Here is a 26,497-nt window from a genome sequence, read left to right as displayed (position 1 = left end):
TCAAATTTGAAATTTGAAACTTTAAAATTTAAAACTTAAAGTATACCATTTAAACTTTAAATTTTGAAATTTAAAAAATCTATAATTAAAATTTTAAATTTCAAATTTAATAATTTATAAATTTACATATTTATAAATTTAAAATTTTAAATTTAAGTTTAAATTTAAATTTTGAAGATTGAAAATTAAAAATTAAAAATTTGAAATTTGAAATGAACTTTTATGAAATTTGAAATTTGAAATTTGAACTTTTTGAAATTTGAATGAAATTTGAAAGTTGAAGCAATTTTGAAAGTTGAAATTTGAAATTTGAAATTTGAATTTTGAATTTTGATTTTGAAATGAAATTTGAAATTTTGAAATTTGAAAATTTGAAATTTGAACTTTTTGAAATTTGAAATTTGAAATTTGAAATTTGAAAGTTGAAAGTTGAAAGTTGAAAGTTGAAAGTTGAAATTTGAAATTTGAAAATTGAAATTCGAAATTTGAACTTTTTGAAATTTGAAATTTTAAAATTGAAAATTGAAAAATTGAAATTTCAAATTGAATTGAAATTTGAAATTTGGAATTTGAAATTTGAAATTTGAAGTTTTTGAAATTTGAAATTTAAAATTTAAAATTTGAAGTTTTTGAAATTTGAAATTTGAAATTTAAAATTTGAAATTTAAAATCAAAATTAAATTTGAATTTTAAAATTTTAAAATTTGAAATCTAAAATTTTATGTTGAAATTTAAAATTTAAAAATTGATACATCTTTGGGAGCCCAAAATGGTGGAATTTTTTCCTTTGGTTAAAGTGGATTGTAAGTTTACTCCATTTTTTGGAGTATAGTATAACTATACTCCAAAAATTACGTCATTTTTTTTTCTTCCAAACGCTTCATAGGATTATTTTCCTACCAGCGTAGCATAGTTTAACTATGCTACGTTTTTAGAGGTATCCAAACGGGGCCTAAATGTATCTTGGTCTCAAAGAAAAGGGAACCCCAGCGGATTTCAAATTGACAATACATGACTAGTTTTCAAAGATTAATGTATGCTTGACATTTTATAAACTTCATCGACTTGAAAGGAGTAGCTCAAAGTATTTGTTGCCTAAGATAGGATTACCTCTAAACTACTAGATGTGCGCCTAAAATTCCCCTGAGCTACTAGATCCGTAACAGTGCAATAATAATAATAACAACCTCGACTCAAATTGTGATTCAACTATCCTATTTTGATGCATGCTTGCTTTTCATCTCCATTAGGATGCCTTGTTACAAACTGTCTGCAATACAGTGTCTATAATACGAAAAGGAAATAAAGAAGAACAAAACCAACCTTGCCATTATTACACCGACCGTCCCTAGAGCAAGTGGCAAAGGATTTGGTGGTAGTATTCGAGATTCTAAGCTCGAATCCTAGTTGATTCACATTTTTAGCTAAGTATTTCTAAATGAAATAAACGAAGCGGGTAGCACCTCTCTCTCAAAAAAAAATCCTGCCATTATTATTAAGGGGGTGTTTGGTTTGCTGTAACAGAGTCTGAAAATTAATTTTCAGTTGAAAAATATTTTTCTGATGTTTGGTTCTCTGTAAAAAAATTTTCTCCGAAAGTTTTTTTTATGGATTCCGTAAAAATTTGGAGTTTTCGTTTTCCGCTCCGCAAAAGCGAAAAATAAAAAGCTACAGTAAAAAATGGCGGAGTTCATTGGACTTTTTGTGCGCGGTCCACGAGTGAGCTTCACCTCGTGGACTGCCTGAGTGAGAGAGAGAGAGAGAGAGGTCTCCCTCTTTGATTTTTTTTATATATATATAATTTTATTCAGCTCGTGTTCGGCTTGTTAATAAACGAGCCGGACACGAGCTAGCTCACGAGCTAGCCAACGAACAATAAGTTAAAAGGATTAGATTGAATATATATAAAAAATAAATTTGTAAAATCTTATCCATTAGACTTTGATCTGATAGTTGAAACTTTACATATAAATGAGTTTTTTTATAATTGAGCTCACCTTTATATTTTTATTTTGCTAAAAATTAAATAATTAAAATATATATTATAAATATAATTATTTATTTATATATAAATATAAATTAAATAAATTATATAAATATAAAATATATGTATTCGAGCTGTTATCGAGCCGAACACCAGCGATCTAACCCCAGCTCGTGCTCGACTCGTTTAATAAACGAGCCGAAAAATTCCGGCTCGTGTTCAGCTCGTTTACTAAACGAGCGATTCGATCTCGAGCTCATTTCGAGCCGAACACGAGCTGGCTCGCGAACAGCGAGCTGGATTGCCACACCTACTCTAGGGTTTCCTCAGTTGATGGCGGGCTCGAGGCTCGCTCCAGGGTTTCTTGTCGGGGAGGAAAGAAAGTGTGTTCGCTCTATAATCGGGCGATCGGAAGGGGAAAAGAGTAGATGCCTCGGCCGTTCCCAGGCCCAAGTGACTGCGGCCTTGGTGAGTTGCCCGTTTAGTGAAATTAGACCCGTTTGCGTCAATATGGCCCGAAACTTTTCAGTGGGGGTTTTTTAGGACGGGCCTAATTGTTAACAATTGGGCTCTGTGCGAAACTTAGCCATGCTACTTTACATAACTCTGTTAGCTATTAGTTGTTAACTTGCTTTGTTTTGATTATTAAAAAATAATTATAGTTATTCAATTTAATATAAATGCTCATATATTTGGTATATCTCTATCAATTTGAATATTCAGGATTTGAATTGATGTTGTTTCATTGATTTCTCCTAAAGATTTGACAGTTTTAGAGGGGCCTCTGTTTATTTCAACTTTTTCTTTCCATATAGAAATTTTAAATAACGACAAAACAAGAAAAAGGAAAAAAGGGAAAAAAAAAAAAAAACGCAAAGAACCTAGAGCCAGGTGAGCTCATCGACGACCCACGCGTGATTAATTTCGAGGTGGGCGCTGTGAATGCGAGATGGGCTTACCCTGCTTTAACTTTCTCGTTTAGGGGTGCTTGGCAATTCAAATCCGATTTTCTCGTCCGCCCATAGACCACCAAAGGTCCGGGGCCTGATTCTCAGGACCAATTCAGTCGTATTAGGCCTCTGCAAGCCCGAATCTCTGTCAATATTTGAGGCCCCACATACGAGTAGGGTCAGACAGCGTCGGCCTCAAATGGGCTAATCTAGATTTAGGTAGGTTGTGTCTGAAGCAGGGGTGACAATCTAGCTCGCCGTTCGTGAGCCAGCTCATATTCGGCTTGAAATGAGCTCGAGATCGAATCACTTGTTTAGTAAACGAGCCGAACACGAGCTGAATTTTTCAACTTGTTTAATAAACGAGCCGAACACGAGTCAGGGTCAGCTCGCTCGTATTTATCTCGATAACAGCTCGAATACATATATTTTATATTTATTTAATATATATTTATATATATAAATAAATAATTATATATATACAAGCTCAATTATAAAAAGACTCATTTATATGTAAAGTTTTATCCATTAAATCAAAATCTAACGAGTAGGATTTTATAAATTTATTTTTTATATATATCCAATATAATGCTTTTAATTTATTATTCGTTCGCCGGCTCGTGTTCAGCTCATTTATTAATGAGCCAAACACGAACTGAATTTTTTGGCTCGATACTTTAACGAGTCAGCTCATGTTTGGCTCATTTATTAAACGAGCTTGTTGACACCCCTAATCTGAAGGCTTGGTATTCTTTCTTTCATAAATCTATTTTAGAAAATATACTCATACAACTTCAGCTGTAGACCATTAGTTAAGAGGACTCCTTTGTTTTGACACCCTCTTAAATTTGAAATTTTTTATTTACATTTTACTAGTTAAGGTAAGAATTTTGTTAAATTCAATATCTACATCTATTAGCTATTGACTAATATTTCAATTTGCTAAAAAATAATTCAAATTATTATATTTGATAAAATTATCAATAAATTTAATCTACTAAAGTTGCTTAAGTGAAAACTAAATCGATAGTTAAATATGTGTCAATTATAAAAATAAAATTTGAGAGTGTACTGTATGGTAGCAAATTAATGCATCAATTAATTGGCTCAATTTGTTTGATTTTCATCTAAATGAGCTTCCATATCATGTCATTAAACTCACCTCAAAATACCCAAATAATTAGCCTATGCTCTTTACTACTGGTCTCGTCTACGATATAGAAAAATCATTTAGAAAAATTACACATGGCAAATAAACAACAATGCGTATAAAAATTCATAAATAAGTTTAAAATTAATTGGCATCTTTCAATTTAAATTTATATTACTATCTCATGCCTAGAAAATAGGCATAGATCTCACACCCTTTCATCGAAGAGCCAATATTTCACACTAATCTTATTAAACTTTTTATGTACATTAAAAATTAAATAAAATTGTTTAAATCTCTGCATTCAAAGATGTAAGATGTACATTTTGTTTTGTTTTGTTTTGTTTTTTTTTTTTTTGTACACGTAACATGGGTCATTACACATATTCATATTGACAAAAGAAAAGTTTTCACTAAAATTGATAGTTGGGCCTAATTGGTTCATGGATCATGACAACATCTCTTTCTAATAGAAAGAAGTGTCATTCAATTTTGTTTGTTTTTGGTTTACAGATGCAAGGATATATTTTGTTTTTGTTTATTCAGTCAGCTGTTTTTTTCCCTTCCAATCGCTTCAGAATGCTTTTGGAAAAAAGATTTCCATAAGATAAACATAACACGTTTTTGATTTTCCAAAATTACGCCAACTTAGTTTGGCCGGGCTTTGTGTGTTTGACTGGTGGCCTACAGGCCTAAAAATGGAAAATTGTAGGATTATGAGCTAAAGCCCGGTCCAAATACAATGTTTTAGATGCAGTGTGACTGTGAAGATGTGGCGCCTACAAGCACCGATTGCCCGTAGGCCCATACTGAAGGATTGACAGGCCATGAGCCCAAATTGTGTTGACCGGATGTGGCCTGGAGGCCTATGAAAAGATTTATGAGTAAGCTCCGAGGCCAAGCCTTATTCAAATGTAAAGTCAACATAATGGGTTGAGCCGCAGCATGATTCTAGACACAACTTTGGTCCTGAAAGTTGTCTAAAATTCTTTATTATGATAGATAGATAGGCCATGAACAAACCTGGTCCAAATATGAACAGCAATATTTGACTGACGACCTGCCATTTTATAATGGGTTCATAGGCTCATGAAATGCCAACTTAGTATGTCAACTTAGTGCCCACATAAGCATACGCCCCCAGCCAACGAAGGGCTTTTTTGAATATTCAAAGTTCTCACAGGTGCCCAATTACATTACTAGTCGGTACTTACAGATTATACCTCGCGTTTTGTTCATATAATTTTCGTACCTCATCATCTAAGTCAAATTGCTTTGTAGTATACAAGCCTATAGATGTGGATCAAATGCGAATGAATATAGTTGATATGTTTAAATCCAATATGAAATCATGACTATGTCCAAAGCAAGTCCAAAATGACAAAATTTTTTGGTAACTTGTCCAGAGACAAAAGAAAGAGAAAAGGTGGAATTGTAGTTTAATGCACAATAATATAGTCGTTGTATTCCATATTACATGTTAGCAAAATCATTTTTTGTACTTGTTGTGTGGAGTATGATAATTTTATGTTTAGTTACTTTATTGCATATTATTAATAATTATTATTAATAAACCCAATAATATAATTTGACCTTGACAGTGCTTTCTCTTTCTATCTTTAGGCAAGGCTAGACCACAATTGTAGTTAAGGCACGCTTGAGCTGATTAGTTAATGTCAAACCAACTTTTCTTTATATTATTGAAAACTATATTTTAAGAGCATATGGATGTTAAGAACAAAGTGAATTTTCCAAAAATGTTAAACTTATTTATTTATGTTTTGGCTCACTCTATTTTCTTGCCCCTTGTCCTATAAATTATTTAATTTATAAACCATTTAAATATCAATTACGGTGCATCCATAAAAAGAAAATTTGTTTTTGTATAGATGCAGCAGGTTGGGCGGTGCAGTCGTGCTTAAGCATTATCCTGGGGGTACGTACCCCTTTGAGTTCTCCAAAACAGGCTAAAATTAGTACGACCGGGCTTCGGGTATTTTTTTGGACAAAAGGCCCTAAAGTCTATAAGATAGATATGCAGGTCGTGAGATGAAGATAAGCCCAAATTAGTTAGACCGTGCTTAAGGTTTTGTTATTTTAAAACGAAAGGCCTAAAAGCAGCCCGATACGAATTGAGATTTTGGGTGGCTTGAACTTTACCGTGTTTTTGAGACTTGCAAAATTAGGCCCATAAGTCGGAGGAGCGCAAAGGGCGGGAGGACAAATCGTAATCGCAGCCCCAAAATGTCGGTCAGCCAACTCCCTCAGCCTTGTGTTTAATGATCCATCGGTCAGCCATGCCCATCCACTGCCTGACGCGCATCCTCCTTTCCGCCGCGCGCCGTTCGAGTCCCAAGGGGCAACGGCGGTCCCGACTACGGCGACGATGTTGCGGAGTCGCTTAACCTGCAGCACCAGTTCGTACGAGGAGGACGATCAGGGCAAACCAGCGGTGCGCCGAGGAGGTCTCAGCCGTCCTTTCCGGCGCGTAGGTGGCCTCAGTCGACGACTCCATGTCCAAAGAGGACGCTGTCACCCACCTCACCTCCCTCGTCTCCCGCCTTCTGGTGCTCGCCGTCGACGTCTAGAGCGACAAGATCAAGCACCCCTCGAGCCCCCGCCGGAGCACGGCCGGATCCAGTTCCACCGACTCAACATCAATAACAGCTCCCGACTCGAGGGCCCCATCAAGATGTCGGATCTGGTGATCTCGCCTTCCCCCCCTCTCTCTCTCTCTCTCTCTCTCTCTCATTTGCTCTCCCTCTGACAGGTCCCTCCTTGCAGCTCTCATTGGCCCCCCTTTCTGCAGATCCGCTTCTCCCCCCTTTCTCCGGACATCTAAAGCGACAAGATTAAGCACCTCCTCGAGCCCCCGCCGGAGCACGGCTGGATCCAGTTCCATCGACTCAACATCAAGAACGGCTCCCGACTCGAGGTCCTCATCAAGATGTCGGATCTGTTGAGCCCCCCCCTCTCTCTCTCTCTCTCACACTGTAATATCCCTTATGGCTCGGATCAGGTTCTTGGTGCTTCCGGTCGCTGATCCGAGGTAACGTAATCGGTAACCGAGGCTAGAGAGGTAAGGAAATAGAGATAGAAATTGGGATTGAGATAGAGAGAAGAGAATTAGAGGTAGAGAGATAGACAGATGAGGATTGAGAGGTGAGGGTTAGGGAAAAGAGTTGGGATAGAGATAAGGGATAGAGAAGAAGAAGGGTTTGGAGAAGAACTTTTGGGGGAGAAAAAGACTAATTCATTTTCATTGATGTGTTGTTGCAATTACATTCTGGTATATATAGTGACTCAACAACTTGTACTGAATTAAAATTAAACTATCCTAAGAGGACTTAACAGCAATTTGTCAAAAATGGGAATGAGGCCTGATGGGTTGAATCCGATTGCCTTGTGGGCCTCGGGTGGGCTTTTTTGGTCCAAACCGCCTGGGAGGCGGGCAAACGGACTCGGGTCCGCCCTTCTTTGCACTATCTGCAACCCGGCGGGGCTTGGGTCCGTGTTTTACGCCCGATCCGGTAATCCGACCGCCCGATCCGCCAGCTCTCTCCTGCGCCCCAACTACATGGATTCCGTCATACCTCCCGCCACTCTCTCCGAGCTCTGAGGATGCCCTAGCTCCGTCGAGCTCGCCTGAGCCCCTTCGAAGGTGCCTTCCCGCCGGAGTTCCGCCCGAACGCCTTCCCGCCGGATCGCTCCACCGAGCTCACTCCTCACCAACCTCCTGCTGTCACTTCTCTGCTCTACTTTGTAAAGTTGACATTTTTACTACTCTCCCATGCTAACTGCTACTACTTCTACTATTTATTCTTCAGGGTTGTTACAATCCCCTCCCCTTAAAATCATCCTTGTCCTCAAGGATGGAACTTGTTGAACTGGTTTGGGGCTCCCATTTGCTTCCCTCGCGGCACATTCTTCTTCTTCAAAATTGCTTATTTTAAGCCATATTCTAATAGCTGTTCTGTTTTCTTGCCCCCCCTTTGCGCCGGTGTGAGGCGTTTCCAACTGTGTCCACACTCGCCTAACACCTCAGGTTGGCAGCATGGACGGCGGCTCCTGCTGGGGCGGGGCTTACCCGTGGGACCTTCAGGCAGTCGCAACCGGCGTGCCGCCCGACTTGTTTGCTCTGAGATGTGGCAAAGTGTATACTGGCAAAATGGGAGCTCTGGAATTTTCTCCATAGTCTTGCTGGAATGCTTGTAGGGTAATAATTCTGGGTATATTTGTTCTTCTCCTTCAAGAACTCCCTCACTTCTTCTTTTATCAATATAGTGCTTCATTCCCTGACACCAATTTGTATTCGGTTGCTCCTTAAGATTGCACTTGACCTGATCACTTTGCTTGCACCAACTTACAATCAAGTTCACTCTAGCATTCTCAGAAGGGATTGAGGTATAGATTGTAGGGAAATAACCCAATTCTCTATTAGATTCTTTCAGCTTGGCTTGCTCATAAGCCAATGACAGTGAGCTAGGGTGAGGCATTTTAATAATTGGTGCTACCCCCCTCTTATACCAACTAACAAGGGTTGACCTAAGGCAAACTCCTGTCGGACCAAGAATTTGACTTAGCACTTGTACCTGCAAGTCTTGTGATCTCTCTTGCTGCCTTAGCATTGTTGCAAATTCCACCTCTTGTTGATCACTGATTTGTTGTATCTCAAAGCATTTCTTGTTCACTCCCAACAGAACTGCGACAAATTCTTTCTCTTGAGTAGAATCTTTAACTTCTCTAAGTGGCTTTTGTATGCAAGCATGTAATTCCTCCATTATTGCTCCAGATCTAATCCGATAGTGCCGAGCTTCTATTACTTGTACTCCCTGCTTGATTATCATTGGTAGCTTGATTGGGGTGACAAGCCTTTGCGAAAATCTTTCTTCAATGCCACGAGTGGTCACCTTGTTAGGTCCTGGATCAAAAGGCACTTGCCTATATTCCTTCATCCAATCAATTCTAAGCACTATGTCAGAATTTTCGAGCCTCAATTCTCTCGAATCAGCAAAGAATTTGTGTCCTGGCTCCTTTCTTGCAAACTGAGGGCAAGAATTTTCGCTTAGCACCTTGTGCTCAGGGTCTGCTATCACTATCAAGGGTGCAACCGTAGTAAACTCAACTCTGGTAGCTTTTGCAATCCCGAAGTCAATGAGGCTATGCAGGTTTCGATCATCATTCAAAATTAATTGGGTTTGGTTACCTGACTCCTTGATACTCCTAGCCTCGTAGACATTTCCTCCTTCTACTTGTTGTGGCTCACCTTCTTCTTCTTTTGCTGTCTCAGATTCAGCACCCATCTCAACCTTTTTCTGGGCTTGTAACACATGCAGGGAGCTATTCTTGCATTGCTTCCCCGTGATGTACTCCTCTCCGTATTCATCGCACCGCCCTTGCATCTTTGTTTGCTCACTTGGTGCAGCCCCTTCTACAAGATTAAGATTAAGACTCTCTTCGGAATTGTGAGTTGTATTGGCAACAGCTTTTATGGTACTTCCAGTTTCAGCTGAAGTAGTGTATGCATTTGGGGCATTGTGGGCAGGCTTGAGTAGAGATGGCTGTGCTGCGAGCAGCTTCAGTAGCTCTTCTGGCTTGCTAGCACGCTCGCTCCATGCTATCTCTGGCTTTCTATTGATCTCCAACTGTAGATAATCACCACACTCTTGCTCCGACCCTGCACTTCCAGCTTCCTGTATGTGATCATCCTCCTGCACCATAATTTCAGATCTTTTTGCGGCTTCACAATTCTTTTGGCAGCTCTCTATAGAATTGGTTTGCTCGCAAGTACTAAATTCTCGGATTGGGTACCCCTCTTTCGCCGCTGTAAATCTTTTACAAATTGCATCGGAGAACTCGCTCCAATTCACCCTTGGTCGGTTAAAGAAATATGCTTGCTTCCAAAACTGTGCATCACCCTCTATGTGCATGGACGCTATGCCTATCCATTGTTGCTCAGGAACTTGGTATCGGTCAAAATACTGCTCGCAATTTCGTAACCATCCTTTTGGATCTGTTCCGTTAAAATCTGGGAAACTTAACTCCATGTATGGCATGTACTGTTGCCGATGATTCTTCTCTGTCGGAACTTGCACTGTTATCTCTTCTTCTCTAGCATGCACAAATCGGCTCCTAATCAACTCTAGGAGTTGTTCATGTCTGCGGGCATTCTCCTGCATCATGATTTCGTGCCTCCTTGCCTCTTCCTTTTGTAGTGCTTCAACTAAGACATCTAACTTTTGATTAACAACCCGAGCACTTTGTAATGCTTCTTCAAAGCTTTGATTATAGCTAGTGGTTTGTTGCCGCAACCTTGTTCCATTAGCCATTTTGCCTTCTATCCCTGGACAGCAACTAATTCTTCTCTTGCCTTGGTACCAGCTACTAGTGAATTTAAATTCGTTGCCTCATGCCGAACCAATTTTGCTAAGCTATACAATGTGGGATCTACCTGCTTGAGAATTGTTCGCAGGAACCAGGTGGGAGCTTCACAATCAAGCAGAAATTAGCTCTGCTAGAACTGTGCGAAACTCAGAATCAGTGTGATTCCGCTACGGCTCCTTTTGTCGAGATCCAGCCGAAGTCGATTCTCGCAGCGCAGGTAGCTATGTCGCAACTGACTCTACAATTCTAAGAATCGGAATCAAGCGACTATCGCAGCACCGATCCCTGGGATCTCACTTCTCTTGGTTTCGAATTTGAACTCTTTTTTCCAATTGTTGCCCCTCGACGCTACTGTGATTGCTTCACTCTTGTTTGGTCTGAAATTAACACCTGCTACAGTAATTCGGCCGAGGTGCCAATGATGCTTGTCTGAGGCCTGGTGCTGTTCTAATTGCAATAGAACCAGCACTAGTCCTTGCTACTACCTCGGTACACCCTCGTGTGAGCCTTCTGTTGCTTAATTATGCTAGTTGGTTGATGTTACCTGTTGCGCCTCCACTGTTCGAAGTAATTCCTCATAGGTGCTGAAACTCCAACGTTCTTGCTCCTGTTGAATTCCCGCTGCCCACGGCCCTGGGACAGTGCCGCTCTGATACCAATTGTAATATCCCTTATGGCTCGGATCAGGTTCTTGGTGCTTCCGGTCGCGGATCCGAGGTAACGTAATCGGTAACCGAGGCTAGAGAGGTAAGGAAATAGAGATAGAAATTGGGATTGAGATAGAGAGAAGAGAAATAGAGGTAGAGAGATAGACAGAGATGAGAATTGAGAGGTGAGGGTTAGGGAAAAGAGTTGGGATAGAGATAAGGGATAGAGAAGAAGAAGGGTTTGGAGAAGAACTTTTGGGGGAGAAATAGACTAATTCATTTTTATTGATGTGTTGTTGCAATTACATTCTGGTATATATAGTGACTCAACAACTTGTACTGAATTGAAATTAAACTATCCTAAGAGGACTTAACAGCAATTTGTCAAAAATGGGAATGAGGCCTGATGGGTTGAATCTGAATGCCTTGTGGGCCTCGGGTGGGCTTGTTTGGTCCAAACCGCCTGGGAGGCGGGCAAACGGACTCGGGTCCGCCCTTCTCTGCACTATCTGCAACCCGGCGGGGCTTGGGTCCGTGTTTTACGCCCGATCCGGTAATCCGACCGCCCGATCCGTCAGCTCTCTCCTGCGCCCCAACTACATGGATTCCGTCGGACCTCCCGTCGCTCTCTCCGAGCTCTGAGGATGCCCTAGCTCCGTCGAGCTCGCCTGAGCCCCTTCGAAGGTGCCTTCCCGCCGGAGTTCCGCCCGAACGCCTTCCCGCCGGATCGCTCCGCCGAGCTCACTCCTCACCAACCTCCTTCTGTCACTTCTCTGCTCTACTTTGTAAAGTTGACATTTTTACTACTCTCCCATGCTAACTGCTACTACTTCTACTATTTATTCTTCAGGGTTGTTACATACACACACACACACTTACACACACACACACATTTGCTCCCCCGCTAACAGGTCCCTCCCCTGCAGCTCCCATTGGCCTCCCTTTCTGCAGATCCGCTTCTCCCCTTGGATGCCATCTTTTTATTTGCTTCCTCACCTGTAACTTGTTTCTTCCCTCCTGCGGTCTTTCTGGCTTCTCTTGCCTTCTCCTTCTTCTTCGTTCCTAGTATCTATAGCGTTGTCTCGATGGATTCCTTAGGGTTTAGCAGAAAGGAATCATCCGTTCCCATTCCTAACCTCTCTCATTTTGTAACACAGACGATCAACCTGGCGGCCATTTGTACCCCTGCAGAATACAATACCCACCTACTGGATACCATATACAGCAATTTCTTCAATGCCCCTCCGGTGGTAAGTATTGTGTGATTCATACAGATCCGATCCAGATCTCTGCCTACTGTCTCCCTTATTTCCCACTGGCCTTTTGCCGGGGCATAACAATGCAGGTTAAGTATTGCTCTGAAAACAACAAGCGGCTCATTCACTTCTCCACTTGTGAGGTGTTGGGAAGACTATTGGAAGCTTTCTCCCAAAGGATCTCCCTCAGCGAGAGGTGATATCCCTCTTTTTTCTTTGTTCGTTGTTGTATCTCACATTCTTCTATTATGCTCTCTTATCTGTACAAACCGAAGAAAATATGAAAAAAAATGTCAAGAAGTCAAGTTGATTAGTGTTCATACCCCATTTCCTCGTGAAAACTATATAAAACAAAAGTTGAAATATGCAAGAGCAGTTGCAGATCTGTAATGGTGTTGTAGAATATTTATGTGATTTCCGCAATAATGGTATGTTTGGTGTTTGAATATGTATTTAAGCTGGTCCTTGATCTAAAGAGGGTAACATAGGTCAAAGTGGGTCGCAACTTTCTCTTGGATAGAGATAATGTCACTTTCACTATGTTTATTTGTATTTTCTTTTGGTTGATTAATCCTGAAACTGTTCATGAATTGGAATTCTAGCATCCATACAAGATCTAGTCAGTTACAATTGAGCAAGTAAAAAGGTGTTATGAAGATGAAAAAACATGCATCCAAACTTGTTTATCTCCAAAAATGTCTTTGCAAGCAGCTAGCATCTTGCGTCAGACATCTTCTGTAGTCTGGAATAAGCTAAGGGCAGCATAATTGCTACAACTGATTATTATGCTATGGCTATAGTTGGGGTTAGGGGTGTCAGTGAGCTGAACATGAGCGAGCTAGGGCCGGCTCGTGTTTGGCTCGTGTAGAGCTAAACGTGAGCTGGCTCGTTAAAGTATCGAGCTGAAAAATTTAGCTCGCGTTTGGCTCGTTTATTAATGAGCCGAATACGAGCTGGCTCACGAACATTAAAGGATATATATAGAAATAATTTTTTTAGATCTTACTCATTAAATTGTGATGTAATTGTTGAAACATTACATATAATGAGTCTTTTTATAATTGAGTTGGGCTTTGTATTTAGATTGGACTAAAAATCAATAATAAAATTTATATTATATATATATATATATATATAAAAATTAATTTATATATATAAATATAAATTATATAAATTATATAAATATAAAATATATGTATTCGAGTTATTAGTGAGCCGGGCAAGAGCAAGCTGACCTCAGCTCGTGTTCGGCTTGTTTATTAAACGAGTTGAAAAATTCAGCTCGTGTTCGACTCGTTTACTTAACGAGTGATTCAATCTCGAGCTCATTTCGAGCCGAACATGAGCTGGCTCGCGAACAGCGAGCTGGATTGCCACCCCTAGTTGGGGTTAAAAGGTCTAGTTCTTGTTGTTGCTTTTGAGTTTATTGTATGTTAGTTTACGTGGCGTTCCCTATTATAGTTTCAGGGTCCAACTGTATTTATTTTTGTCTACATGTGCCACTTTTAACTCTTTTTATACCATATAGCAGATATGTAGCCTCAGTAACAGAAATTATGAAGTTTGATCATTTATGTCTATGACATGAATGCTATTCATGGAAGAGTACCACCAATTACTATGTTGGTTCCAAGACTGTTCATATTTCTAGTTATGGTTCTACCAGAGGATTCCATTTCCTTTAAAATTTGTTTCGCTACTACAAGGAAACTTCTTACTAGGAATGAAAAGTATGTTGACCGATAGATTATGATATTTTTATTAGAATATGAAGCTACAATACTTTTTGTTGCTACGATACACTTAAAGATATGATTCTGTAAATTAATGACATAAAATGCTAGGTTATAGAACTCCAAGCTAGTCCTATGTAGCTATCCACCGACCCCTTTATTGACCTATTAGAATACATGTTTGCAGTAAATTATGCACAATATGTTTATGTTGTAACGCCATAGGGGTTTCATACATAGTTTTGAGTGGTGTTTCATTAGCATATTAACATTATGAATAAACTAGAAAGTTGTATAGAAGAAATGCAAGGTTATTTTGTGGCAAGACTTTTAAATTGACATAACACTTTATTAAAAATTGTTTTAGTTGTTAGTAATACAGTTTTCACAAGGTGCCAGTCTTGTATGTTTTATTAATGTGAAGCTGTTAGCTAACTATGTTTAGGTTAAGACTTTAGAGCACTAGCACTTTATTTGAAGTACTAATTAGATACAATAAATCAATTTTGCCTCCACCTTATTTCCTTATTATTGTTTTTTGCCTCTCTAGTTTGATTTGCAGTTATTATTGTAATAGAGTAATTATACGTGTTCATTTTAATCTGGGAGCTTTAAAAGATGATTGTGGCTTAAGTACTTATATTCTAGATATACTAAAGATCTTAGATTTGCATGTCTTTTTAGGATGGAAAGTGCCAATTTGTAATGATTGAGCTTTATTTTGGGCTAACATAGGCACAAGTAAGATATAACAACTATAGTAGATAACTAAGTGAGATATGTACTTATATCTTAATACATAGTATATTAAGTCAAAAATGGCAACTAAAATAAAATTAATTGTGAATTAAAACAAGTTAAGCCGTCATTGCGCTTAAAATACTAATTAATGTTGTAACAAAAAAAAAAAAAGGCAACCAAAACTAAAATAAAAAAACAAGAAATGCAACGATTAATAAGATAAGAAAACCGATCAATGCACTACTAAGACCCGCAATAACAAGTTCTAATCCATACTTGACAACTCAAACTGTTTACTATCAAATTCCAAGCTCCACAACCAATGTTAAAATTTTAAGTACTTAAACATTGTATCTTCACACAAGATGCTTCAAAATTATTCCAATTTCATAAAAATGTAAATTTTAATCCAAATACATCAAGCGTCAAAACATAATTTATAAGAATACTTAAAACCTACATTCATCATACTCATGTGATCAAAAAGCAATCCAGAGGTACAAAAACTATCAAGATGTAATGGATCATGAGCTTGGAATTTGAATACATAAATATATATATATATATATATATATATATAGAGTCCGGCTACTATACTCTTATGAGTACGATCACCCTCATACTCATAAGTTGTTTTTGATGATAGAGTTTAGGGTTTAGGGTGACACCCTCGTACTTATTATTTGACTCTATTAAGTGACTTTACATAACGTATAATATAATAATTGTGAACTTGAAAATCGCACTTGCTGCAAAGCGCAGGTACATTACTAGTATCTTCTAAGGGGCATTGCAGTTACTAACCTATGGTTGATTAAATTGTTTGGCCATTTTATATTTGTTTATGCCATATCGTTTACCTCCATTCTTGTTTGGAGGAGAGTAACTCAAAATATATGTTCTTTTGTCAAAATTCATCAATGAATGGAATACTAGTACCCAGGAGTACTTGAGATTTTTATTTCCATTGTCAGAGTATGCGAGTTGTTTGGCTGGTAGCAAGTGGCAGCGTATGAGATGCCTAGTAACTTGTACATTGAGGTGGCAGCAAGTGAAAGTCAAAGTATCTCACTTTGCGGTCTTGAATAATGAAATTAGCTGTGTTTGAGGTGTTGGTTAACTTGCTCAATTAGCTATTCTCAAATATGCTTCGTCTTGGAGAGAATTCGTAACTTGATTACTAATTTGATTACTCTATCTATATGTTACCTGAGAAGCTTGAGGTAGAGTTTCTTATATGACACCACTAATACTTTCTGTTCTTTAATCATATCTGCTCTGTTTATTTGATATGAGTTGACTCCCAAAAGTTATATCTACCAGTATCTGTTGAAACTGGTTTCAGAAAGCAAATTCATACTGTCTATCTGCAATTCGGAGGACGTAAGCAACTGCCAAAGCAGTTAGGAACTTAGGTATAGTCTTCTGATTTGAGCTCAGGATAATAAGGTAGAATTGTAGCCTCTTTCCAGTGAGTTAAGAGCTTATAAAGTCTAGTTATAAGTTCTGCAATTTTTCTGTAGTTTTAGATTCTTGATTCTGTTTCTTATATCTTTATAAAGCAAATTCATTTATGCGAAGCTTGTACCATGAAATATTTTGAATAGTTAAAAGGGCTGACCTTTTAAAATTCAAAAACTTTTGGGCTCTGAAAGTCTTATATCCTACTTAGTGCCACGTCAATTTATAATCTAACACCAGCGTGAGTTTGATGTCTCCGAGAAGAATATTTTAACTATGAATGGTGGTGTTTGTACTGTAACGTCCCAATAGTTCCACATCGGATGAGAAAGGTGTTTTGATTTGAAAAATATGAGGCCTCGCATCCTAATAATAATGACTGCGTTTAAGCATTTTGGGTCGGTGATTTGGGCCCAATAAGTTATTATTATTAGCTGGTTGTGTCGTTAATTGTATTTTCTTGTTCCATGGCAGAAAAAGTAAGTTAAGTTCAAAGGAATTGGATAACTTTTTTTTTTTTTTGCTGGTGCAATTTTTGGTTTGCTCTTCTGATATGCAAGATGAGGCTTGGTGGTAGGTCTCTTGTGCTAAAACTGGTTAGAACTTGGAACCAATGTCTAAGAAAGAGTAGCAATTCAACGTTTCTATACAGAAAGAATAGTAAACATTCTGATTGTGAGTTGTGTTGTTACATCACAGTTTTATTGCTTAGAAGATACAAAAGTATAACCTTCTGATATGCCAGTGAAGTTAGATTCTCTTGGTCAAATTATGGTTATTTTGTAATTAATGGATCAATGTACAACTTGATTACACTGTAGCTTTGACACCTTTCTTAAGCTAAACGCAATATCAGTAACCAAATTAGACTTGGAATTTTGGTGTTGAATCCTTAAAACTGTATTTTCTTTTTGATCCATTTGCAACATGTTTTTTGGGTATTGTTAGTTTATTTTATATCTAACAGTAAAGTAGATTTATGTGCACACTCCTATCCAGATAACTATGGCTATATCCATATTTGATTTTCCATGAATCCACAATTGCCAGTTGATCTGCATTACCTACTCCTATAAAGCTTAACATACCAATCTATTCAAAACCACCTTAGTTTATCTAGGTTGACAACAAGCTATGGATCAGAAGATCCCTCAGGTCTAGAGGATTGTCCAACTATGAACAGTCTCAGTTGTAATTCTCGTGGTGTTGTAGGGTTCTTCTGCTAGACGATAAAAAGATTTTGAGTTCTGTAAATTAAGCATCCCTATTACAAGTGGCATGCATAAATAATTTTTTGTTGATTTAAGTTTTGGCTCTACTATCTGAAGCTACAATGTTTTCCAAATAGGTACCTGAACTTTGAAAATTCCACTTCGAATTCATTTGCACATGTAAAATATATGAAACAACTGTTATACTCTAATAGCTTAACCTGTTAGAGAACAATGTTTAAATATTTTTATATTTAACACTTCCTCTCACGTCTGGGCTCAAAACTTTTTGTAGGCCCATTACGTGGAATTGAATTAAATGGGAGGGAATTAATAATGTTAAAATTTTGGGGTGACTCGAACTCAGAATCTCCTATTCTGATATCATGTAAAATATATGAAGCAACCGTTGTAATCTAAAAGCTTAGGATGTTAGAGAATGATGTTTAAATATTTGCATATTTTAACAGCAAAAAATGTTACGCCCCAATACCATCTTCCATTGACGTGCTTATAATTAAATTTGTCTACTTAATTTTAACTTTTGTGTGTGTGTGTGTGTGTGTGTGTGTGGCTTCCTTAATGTTGTCTTCGTGTGCAGGTGCGGGTGCGGGTGCGGGTGTGGGTAACCTGCTAGAATAACATGCTACAACATCGTCCAATGACGTGCTTACAATTAAATTTGTCTGTCTTAATTTTAACTTTTATGTTGACAAGTGTTTTTTAGATTAAAACATGTGATAACTCATTTGTCATGTGGACTATATATAATTATTGATAGATGGTTCTTACTTTACACTTGAAGTGTAACAAGTTACTTGTCTCTCACAATTGGCATTATAGGGTCTTCTCTTCTCTTCTCTTCTCTTCTCTTTCGCTTTCTTTCCTTTGGTTGTTGGTCTACGGAAGTGTTTTTCAAAGCTCTTATATTGAAGATATGGGTTATTTCTTTGTTTTTTTATTTCTTTTGTTGTTTCTTGATAAACGGTATATTTCTTTCGTTATTTCTTTTGTTGTCTCTCACATTCTTTTCTTAATTTACAGTATTTCGGTACTTACCGAAGTCTTATGCATACTATCAAGCAGGAATTCTACATTAGTAGGATAGGTCATTGTTCTCTGACTTTATTTATGGAACCATTCCGTATTTGTTATTATTTTCTTTTCGTTTCTTTTTCCCTTCATGTTGTTAGGCATTTAATCATCTAATGCTTTAAATTAGGCCAATCTGTAGTTTCATCTTTATTTTTTGTTTCTCTTTTTTAGTATGTTTTTTTGTTCTTTCTATCAATTCTTTAGGGCAAACCAAATCATTATTTAACCAATTATGAGTTTTGCAGCACACATTTTCTTCCTTTTCTTTTATCTTTTTTTTTTAGTCGTATATGTTTTCTCTCATCTATCAGCCTTTCTTTTGCTTCATTTTTTTCTTTTCTCCATTTCTTTTTCTTGTTACTTTTAATTATTTCTACTCTATGAATGTTTGTTTTGTTTCTTATTCTGCTATTACTGTCTTTGTATCTTTGTGGATCTTCTTTAAATGTTTAATAAATTTTTTTTTTAGTCATTACACCATTTTACTTTGCTTATTTTGTGTAGGTTGTGTTAGAACTACAAAGTTATAGTCAAATACACAAGACTGCAATTAGAGGAGTGGTAAGTTGCTTGTGCAAAGATTGTGTACCCGTCTGCAGCTCCTACTTGGTAACCGTAATGCACTCTTCATTCTTTATTCTTTATTTGCATCTAAACTCCTTCCTAATTAGAAATTATTGACTGCACTGCACTACGTACAGTGCTTATAGTGGATGATTAAATTTTCTAAAACCATAAACCCTTATAGAGTGGTAGACCCTTAAGGACCTGTAGGCCGGTACACCGGAAAACGCCAAACCAGTATATTGGCAAATACAATCGGTGCGCCTATCTACCGGTAGACTTATGGGCCCGTATTTTGTAGTTATGTAGACTTTTGGTCCAGTAGAACAATTGAGCCACAGACCAGTAGGCCCATAGATCAATGGACATGTGGAATAATAAATCTGTAAGCAAATAGATCAGTAAACCCGCATGCTAGTAAACATAGACGCCTATGGACAGCTGGACCTGTCTTCCGGCCCACCANCTTTTTCTTTTGTAGAGGGAGTGCCCGTAGGCACAGTGGTCCATATTTATAGGAGTTTTTTTGGTTGTAAAATAGTAGATGCACGGCCACATATATCATGAGTCCTATAGGCTAGCAGACCACCCAACATATCACATGTAGATGTGTCAACAGATGGACAAATAGATCCATTTGCTTGTATGACCATTGACCTGTAGAATTGTAGACTGAAATCCATTTGGCCCTGACAATGTTATTGACTGTAGTATATAGACTTGTAGAACCATGTAGTGAGTCTATTACCTCACACCGGTAGGCAACCAAAACGTCTTTGTACTCTTTCCGACAAGTGTATAGCAGAAGTTTCCTTTTTTCTAGTTTTAGAAGTAATAAAATAGTCCATGGTGGCCATGTGCGACAACCTCACCGAGCCTTGCAATATTACCACATAATCAGGCATTTTATATGGAAAAATTTGTGAATGCATGTGTATGTTTTTTTTACAACTAGCTCTTACCATTGCCTATAGTCAGCTGCATTGTACTAGAGATCAGTTATGAGCAACGCCTGCTCATCTCTACCCTCAAATCTGAACTCTCCAAAAACACAACTGATAGGATTAATAAAGATTAAGATTGGCAATGAAATAGAGCAATTACTAATGAATAAGAATGTGGTGTACCACTCATTATGCATTACTATGTCTAAGCTTCAGTATATTACGTAGGATAAGATTTCACAACAATAACTACATTAGAACCAAACAGATATCGCGAACATGAATAACAGACTATACCTCTGATCTGTTGTTGTGAGGCTTGCACATTGGTTCAGCCAACCCATGTGCCCCAATTATATCCTAATACATATTGCAGTGACTCCATTCTATATGCCGGTTGAATCATATTTTGAAGCTGTCACTTGAATGTTGCCACTAGATGAATATCGAACCTGAGCACAAAAGACGGTCACAAACAAAGGAGATTAAACTTTTCTTTTTAAAAATGAGAGATTATTTGTTCAGTCAATATGGAAGTAAGAAACCAAAATGCCTGGTTAGTGTTGGCATTAACATTTAGTGTTGTAGCAAGTGAAATTATTGATATTCTGTAAATAGGAAATGATAGAAATGGGAATTGGGATGTTCTACCCTAGTAAAATGGTTGTATTCACACCATTCACTATAATAAAAACCAAACCCCACCAAGAGGAACTATTTAAATTTGGTATTATGCAATACAGGCCGCAAAATGTATAAATGGTTTGTAAGTCTTTTTGAAACTCAAAAAAAGGGTCATATATACCAACCAACAGATATTCCCCAGATGGAATGAACATACAGATCTTATGTCATAAGCCATCATATTCCCTAAATTTATGACAAAATTAATTCGTCAAACAAGCGATACCTTAATGTTATAGTACTGTAAGATAAAGCATAAGTGACAGTGAGAACCTGGAAAGTGAATTTTAGTTGAACCTGGAAAGTGAATTGAAGTTGAAAGACAAATATGACAATGCATGTAGCGGACTGAAAGGTCATTTATCATATCACTCTTTGACATGTACTGCGACAATTCTACAGAAAAGAACTGTAACAACAACAAGAACAGTCAGATTGTTGTCTCTCATTTAAGTTTGTGCATCACTCCTCACAACACATCCCGCCCAATTGCCAAGGTTGATTTCTAATTTCCTTTGCATCTAGGTAAAAGTTATATGTAAAATTAATAATTCTTTTAGTTGGAGTTTCTTATTACGACTTTTAATTTCTCTTGGACTTTCTGTTGTGACTATTTTTTTTCCTAATTCTTTGAGTATTGTTGGAATTGGAAAACATTGCTTCATGCATCTTCATTTATTTGCAGATATTATATGGGCTTCTCAAATTGCCTGAGAACAAAGAATGTGCTGATTGCAGAGCCAAGTAATTATCCAGGATCATGTTGTTCCTATTCTTGTTATACACTTCGCTTTTCCTTCCAAACTTAGAGGAACTCCATATTTTTAAGGGTAAACTTCAAATTGCCCCTTGTGGTATAGCTCATTTTTACTTTGCTATCCCGCAGTCTAAAAAGTTTCGCTTTGCCCCACTTTGGTTGAGAAAAATGTGTTAAACCACAGAGGAACAAAGTAAAACTTTTTAAACCATGAGGTGACAATAGTGAATATGAGCTAAACCACATGGGGGCAAGTGAAACTTTTTAAACCATGACGTTGCAAAGTGAAAATGAGCTATACCACAATGGGGCAATTTGAAGATTACCTTATTTTTGAGCTTGATTTTCAACAATTATTTCATAATATTTTTTATGCTATTTCCTTATGCATTTGTATTTCAAAACTGAAATTTGCCATAACTTGAGACAGGTAGTACATTATTTCGCTCTTTCGCTGGTGAAGAGATATCCATATAGCAAAATGTATCATAATTTCCTCGTCTAGGCTGCATAAAAGCTATTAGTGGTTGCATGAACCGTGATCGCTTTCTTTCCAATCGAGCCGCAATATACAGTTATTATAACCCAAACTTTCGCTGCCCTTTTCTATCTGTATCCCCAGCTCCTTTCTCTCTTCCTCTGATTCTCTTGCAAGCTTGTAAAGCTTCCCGTCTTTTTCTCGCTTGCACTCGTTTGCTTTCTTCTCTGTATACAGGTTTTAGTTTTCTTTTTTTTTAGAAAAAAAGGTTTTGGGAGTACTCTTTTTCTTGCTTGCACTCTTTCAGGATATCGATACATGCGTGTATACACATGTATATACTAACACATTTATTTATGCGCTACAAATTTTATCTACGCACAGAAAAGATCAATATTCTGGCTAGACCACCATCAAATCCACGTCTTAAAACCAAAGTCAGTCAGAACACGTCAGAGAAAAGTAGGAAAATGAAACTTGCACCCCAGCGGTAGTCCACACTCCGGATGTCAATGAGCTAATTTTAGAACTGTTTTTGCAAAACCTGACAACGAATCTAAATAGAATGTTAAAATTAACTCAAAACTGTGCTGGAATCAAAGCGGGAATAAAAATTCAAATCCGAAGCCACACCCGAATAGAAGCCCGGAGATCCATATTCAAAACCAGAAAAATAAATCCGATTATTTTATATACATGACTTAAATATATTAATTATTGTATTCAGTAAAACTTAATAGATGGGTTACTCTTTGAACATATATAATTTTACCGAGTCATCATGTAATTTATTGAGTCATCATGTGGTTTAAAAAGTTATATATAACAAATTTATAATTTTATTTTTCATTATAATAATCTATCGATAAGCAGTGTATTATTTTGTGATTTTTAAAGAAATTTATTTTTCTATCTTATTTGATTTTAGGTTTTTTCAGTGTTACAACTTTTTGAATCATTGGATAGTAAAGTTAAAATATGTTAACTTACAAAGAGGCACATTAAAATTTATCAAAATAAAAAACACTCATTATGGCTTATAAGTTATTATTGAATAACTTTATTGGATAATTCATAAGAATAAATAATGTGATAACTTTACACTTAAAAAGTCTCAGTTGCAATTTGTTAGTGCATAACTACATCTCTATAATATAGCCGAAACCTATATGCGCACACTCGAAGGTCTGTTTTAAATGATTCCAGATCATATTCTCTTTTTGTATGATCTTTTCTTCTATTAATTGATACGCTATTAAACATTTCATTATCAACTAATAAATAGAACCCTTTATTTATTCAATTGTCTCATATATAAAAGGTGTGTTCTATTCATTAATGCTTCACTAGTGAAAACCCCGCGCTTCGCTGCGGATAAATAGTTTGATAAACATACAGTAGTGTAGTCAAAATACAGCAGTAAGCGTAACTCAGTATTAAATAGTTTGATAAACATACAGTAGTGTAATCAAAACACAGCATTAAACGTAACTCTGATGAAAATATAATAAATTAGCAGTACACTAAAACATAAATTTTAAATCTTCATAGCTGATCTTCATTTGTGGAAGGACCTTCACCAAAACTGCAAATAAAAATAGAGAACACAATAAAAAATATTAGTTTAACATAACCTTAGGTGTAAGAAATGAAGTAAATTCTAACTCACCAAAGTCTTTTTTTTTTTGGCAGGCTGGATCTCCTTTATATCATCGGCAGATGGCGGAGAGCTGTAGGTAAAACAATATATCTCAGTTGCTTTGAAAAACACACAAACGCAAAGACAAACACATATAATAACATAAAGCAAACATGGAAGTAAATATGTAATTATCACCTAAACGAAATGGTTGTACTTGGGGATGCTTCCTCAAATAATTCTTTGTGAACTTCTTTGTGAGTGGTAGGCGAATCAAGTTTTTCTTCACATTTGATCATTAAAGTTTTAGACGAAGAAGTATTCTCCTTTATATCGTATTGAATATTAAAAATTTTGGCAACCTTAAAAGAAAGAACAGTTGTTCTAAACCTGTGTATGTCAGGTACTATTTGAAAAATATGTTCATTTCCAATAATTGTTTTAATTGCAGGAGGAAGAGTAAATTTATCTAAACCAGCTGAAGTAGCGAGGTTTTGAGCCGGAATATGAATCAAATCTTGGGCCAATCTGCCGAAGATGGTAAAATTTGCAGAACTGGTATTATCTTCAACAATGGTATTTAATTTGTACCTTTTAACAATATAATAGAAAGAAGAAAGAATGTATAGTAAGTTCTTTTATTGAAAAATTTATGAAAAATAGAAGAAAGAAAAACGGTGAGGCTCAGGTCTAACAGGAAAGCATGTATCATCTCTTTTTTTTTTTTCGCCATAAGCTTTACAGTAGGTGGTAGCATCCAACCAAACCCATGGTAGTAAGCAATAACAGAAAATGCATTAGAAGGTGGTTGCCTTTAATTAGGCTATCCAACCTAGAATGAATAGTTCACTAACATCAGCGTGACCGCACCGCAAGGCAGGAATGCCAATTACACCCGGTACATTGAAGAAAAGTTGCTGTCGGGGAGCGCAGGGGGAGGGGAAAAAAAAAGAGAGCAAGTAAGGCAAGAAGAGGAGAAGTGATAGATGGTTGCGCATGGAAAAGCCGTACTGTCTAGTGTAGACAGTTGCTTTCTAATGTGCCAATCCACTACAACCCTCCGTTCTTTTAAAGAAAGGCATAGGGAGGAAGAAATTGAATCCACAACAACCCTCGATTCGTAAAGGGAGGTAGAAGTCGCAGGGAATAAGATAGCCACAAGATGTAAATGGAACGTAAGAGATAGTCATCATCGCCTCGAAAAGTGAAGTAAAAAAAAAAAAAAAAAACCAAGGAAAGCAGGAACCAAAAGAAAAAACCAAGTAAATAAAGGAGAAGGGCAGAGAAAGCAAAACAGTAAAGTAAAGAAAAGAAAACAAAGAAGTAAGAAACACAGTTTGGAAAGAAGAGTAAGGAAATAAAACAGATAATAAATGATTACAAACATGAAGGAAGTAATTAGAACACATAACCAAACAAATAAAATAGGTAGGCTCAGGTAAAGTGTGAGAAATGGAACCAAGTAAAGCATTTCCGTCGTCACTTGCATGGGCAAATCTCGGCCGAACTTCATTCTGGGAGAGAAGACAGGGCCATAAAATGCAAAAGAAAAACCCAATATAGCAGCATCAGTCAACAAACAGTATTAGATGGCTTCCCTTTTGTTAGGAGCCGATTTTCGTCCTCTTTGACCCGGTCAAAGATCTTCCTCAGGATACGTGTCGGGAAGCGAAACGGCTACGATTAGTGACCCTCGAAGTTTGCGCCCTTCGACTGGATCAAGCGATTCGGCTGATAAGGGATCGGATCAGCCGAGTTCGAAAACCTTTACTGTAGAATCGGTTCGGCTAGATGAGCCGAATTAATAAAATGCACAGAGTCTTGGGTCGGCTGATGAGCCGAATATATGAAAAACACAGTGATTGGTCCGCTGAAAGAGTCGAATGCCTTTATATATTAATAAAACAGAGTGTGCCCGAAGGGCATACAGACTCTAAAAATTTAGTTTACAACAGAGTGTGCCCGTGGGGCATACAGACTCTGAAAATCTAGTTTATAACAGAGTGTGCCCGGGGGCATACAGACTCTGAAAATCTAACTTAAAAACTACTCCTAGGAAAGCAGTAAATGCAGAAAAGAAAAAGATTACATTTAGACTACTCCTAGAAAAACGATAAAATTGCAGAGGAAATAAAGATGGTCTTCTCGTTCAGGGGGGAAAAAGACTCTTATTGCAGGTTTCAAAATTACTATTTATAGTAATATCAACCCACATTATTGGTTGGTTGAAAGTAGTAAGGGGAGTGGTTGTAACCATGATCATGGAAGTTACGCCCACTTCTCATGGAAGTTACGCCCCACTTCTCAACCGTTCCCGCCTAAACCCTCTCAACCTTCAGGCGCCTTATTGCCGACTCCTGGTGTACCACGTGTTCTTATTTTTTTGGCTCATACGTGGGTTAGGTCGGCATGTTAATTTTTAATTTTGGCCTCAACACCTTTATTAGGTCGTCCAATCTCTGTTAGATGGTTGCCCTCCTACAGAACACAGAAGCCATGCTTTCTGGGGGCGGAAAAGATTGCATACAGGAAAAAGAAGCGGCAAGCAAAAAATTTCTCTCCCGAAACAGCATGCAGTTTAACAACCCAAAGAAAGTTCAGAGTTTTTTACTTTTTTGATACAGTTGTCATCATTGCCTCCAAAAAAATAAAGAAATTAGATGAAGAAGCAAAGAAATCAAGAATATGGACATTAGAAAATAGAGACAGCAGGAACAAAGACATTAGAAAACCCCCAATATAGCAGTGCCAGGCAATAGGTAGTAGTAGATGGGTTCGCATAGAAAGGCCGTCCAATCTGTGGCAGATGGTTGCCTTTG

At 37.4% G+C, this 26,497-nt stretch overlaps 1 long non-coding RNA gene across 7 annotated transcripts in view; it reads left to right on the top strand.

Annotated features, from left to right (window-relative positions):
* The window catches only part of LOC109724900, a 28,372-nt gene extending 6,407 nt beyond the window's left edge, over positions 1-21,965 (top strand). Inside the window, exons 3-6 of one of the 7 annotated variants that reach the window (XR_002220107.1) lie at positions 12,273-12,365; positions 12,461-12,567; positions 18,119-19,221; positions 21,490-21,965. This is a non-coding gene — a long non-coding RNA (uncharacterized LOC109724900). Of the gene's footprint in view, positions 1-12,272; positions 12,366-12,460; positions 12,568-18,118; positions 19,228-21,489 lie in introns of all 7 variants that reach the window. The other 6 variants (XR_002220112.1, XR_002220108.1, XR_002220111.1 and 3 more) reach the window with 6 other exon arrangements.

The sequence above is a fragment of the Ananas comosus genome, linkage group 19 (genome assembly GCF_001540865.1).
Source record: "Ananas comosus cultivar F153 linkage group 19, ASM154086v1, whole genome shotgun sequence".
In the NCBI taxonomy this organism is placed as follows: Eukaryota; Viridiplantae; Streptophyta; class Magnoliopsida; order Poales; family Bromeliaceae; genus Ananas; species Ananas comosus.
This window is presented reverse-complemented; position numbering and strand designations above follow the sequence as displayed.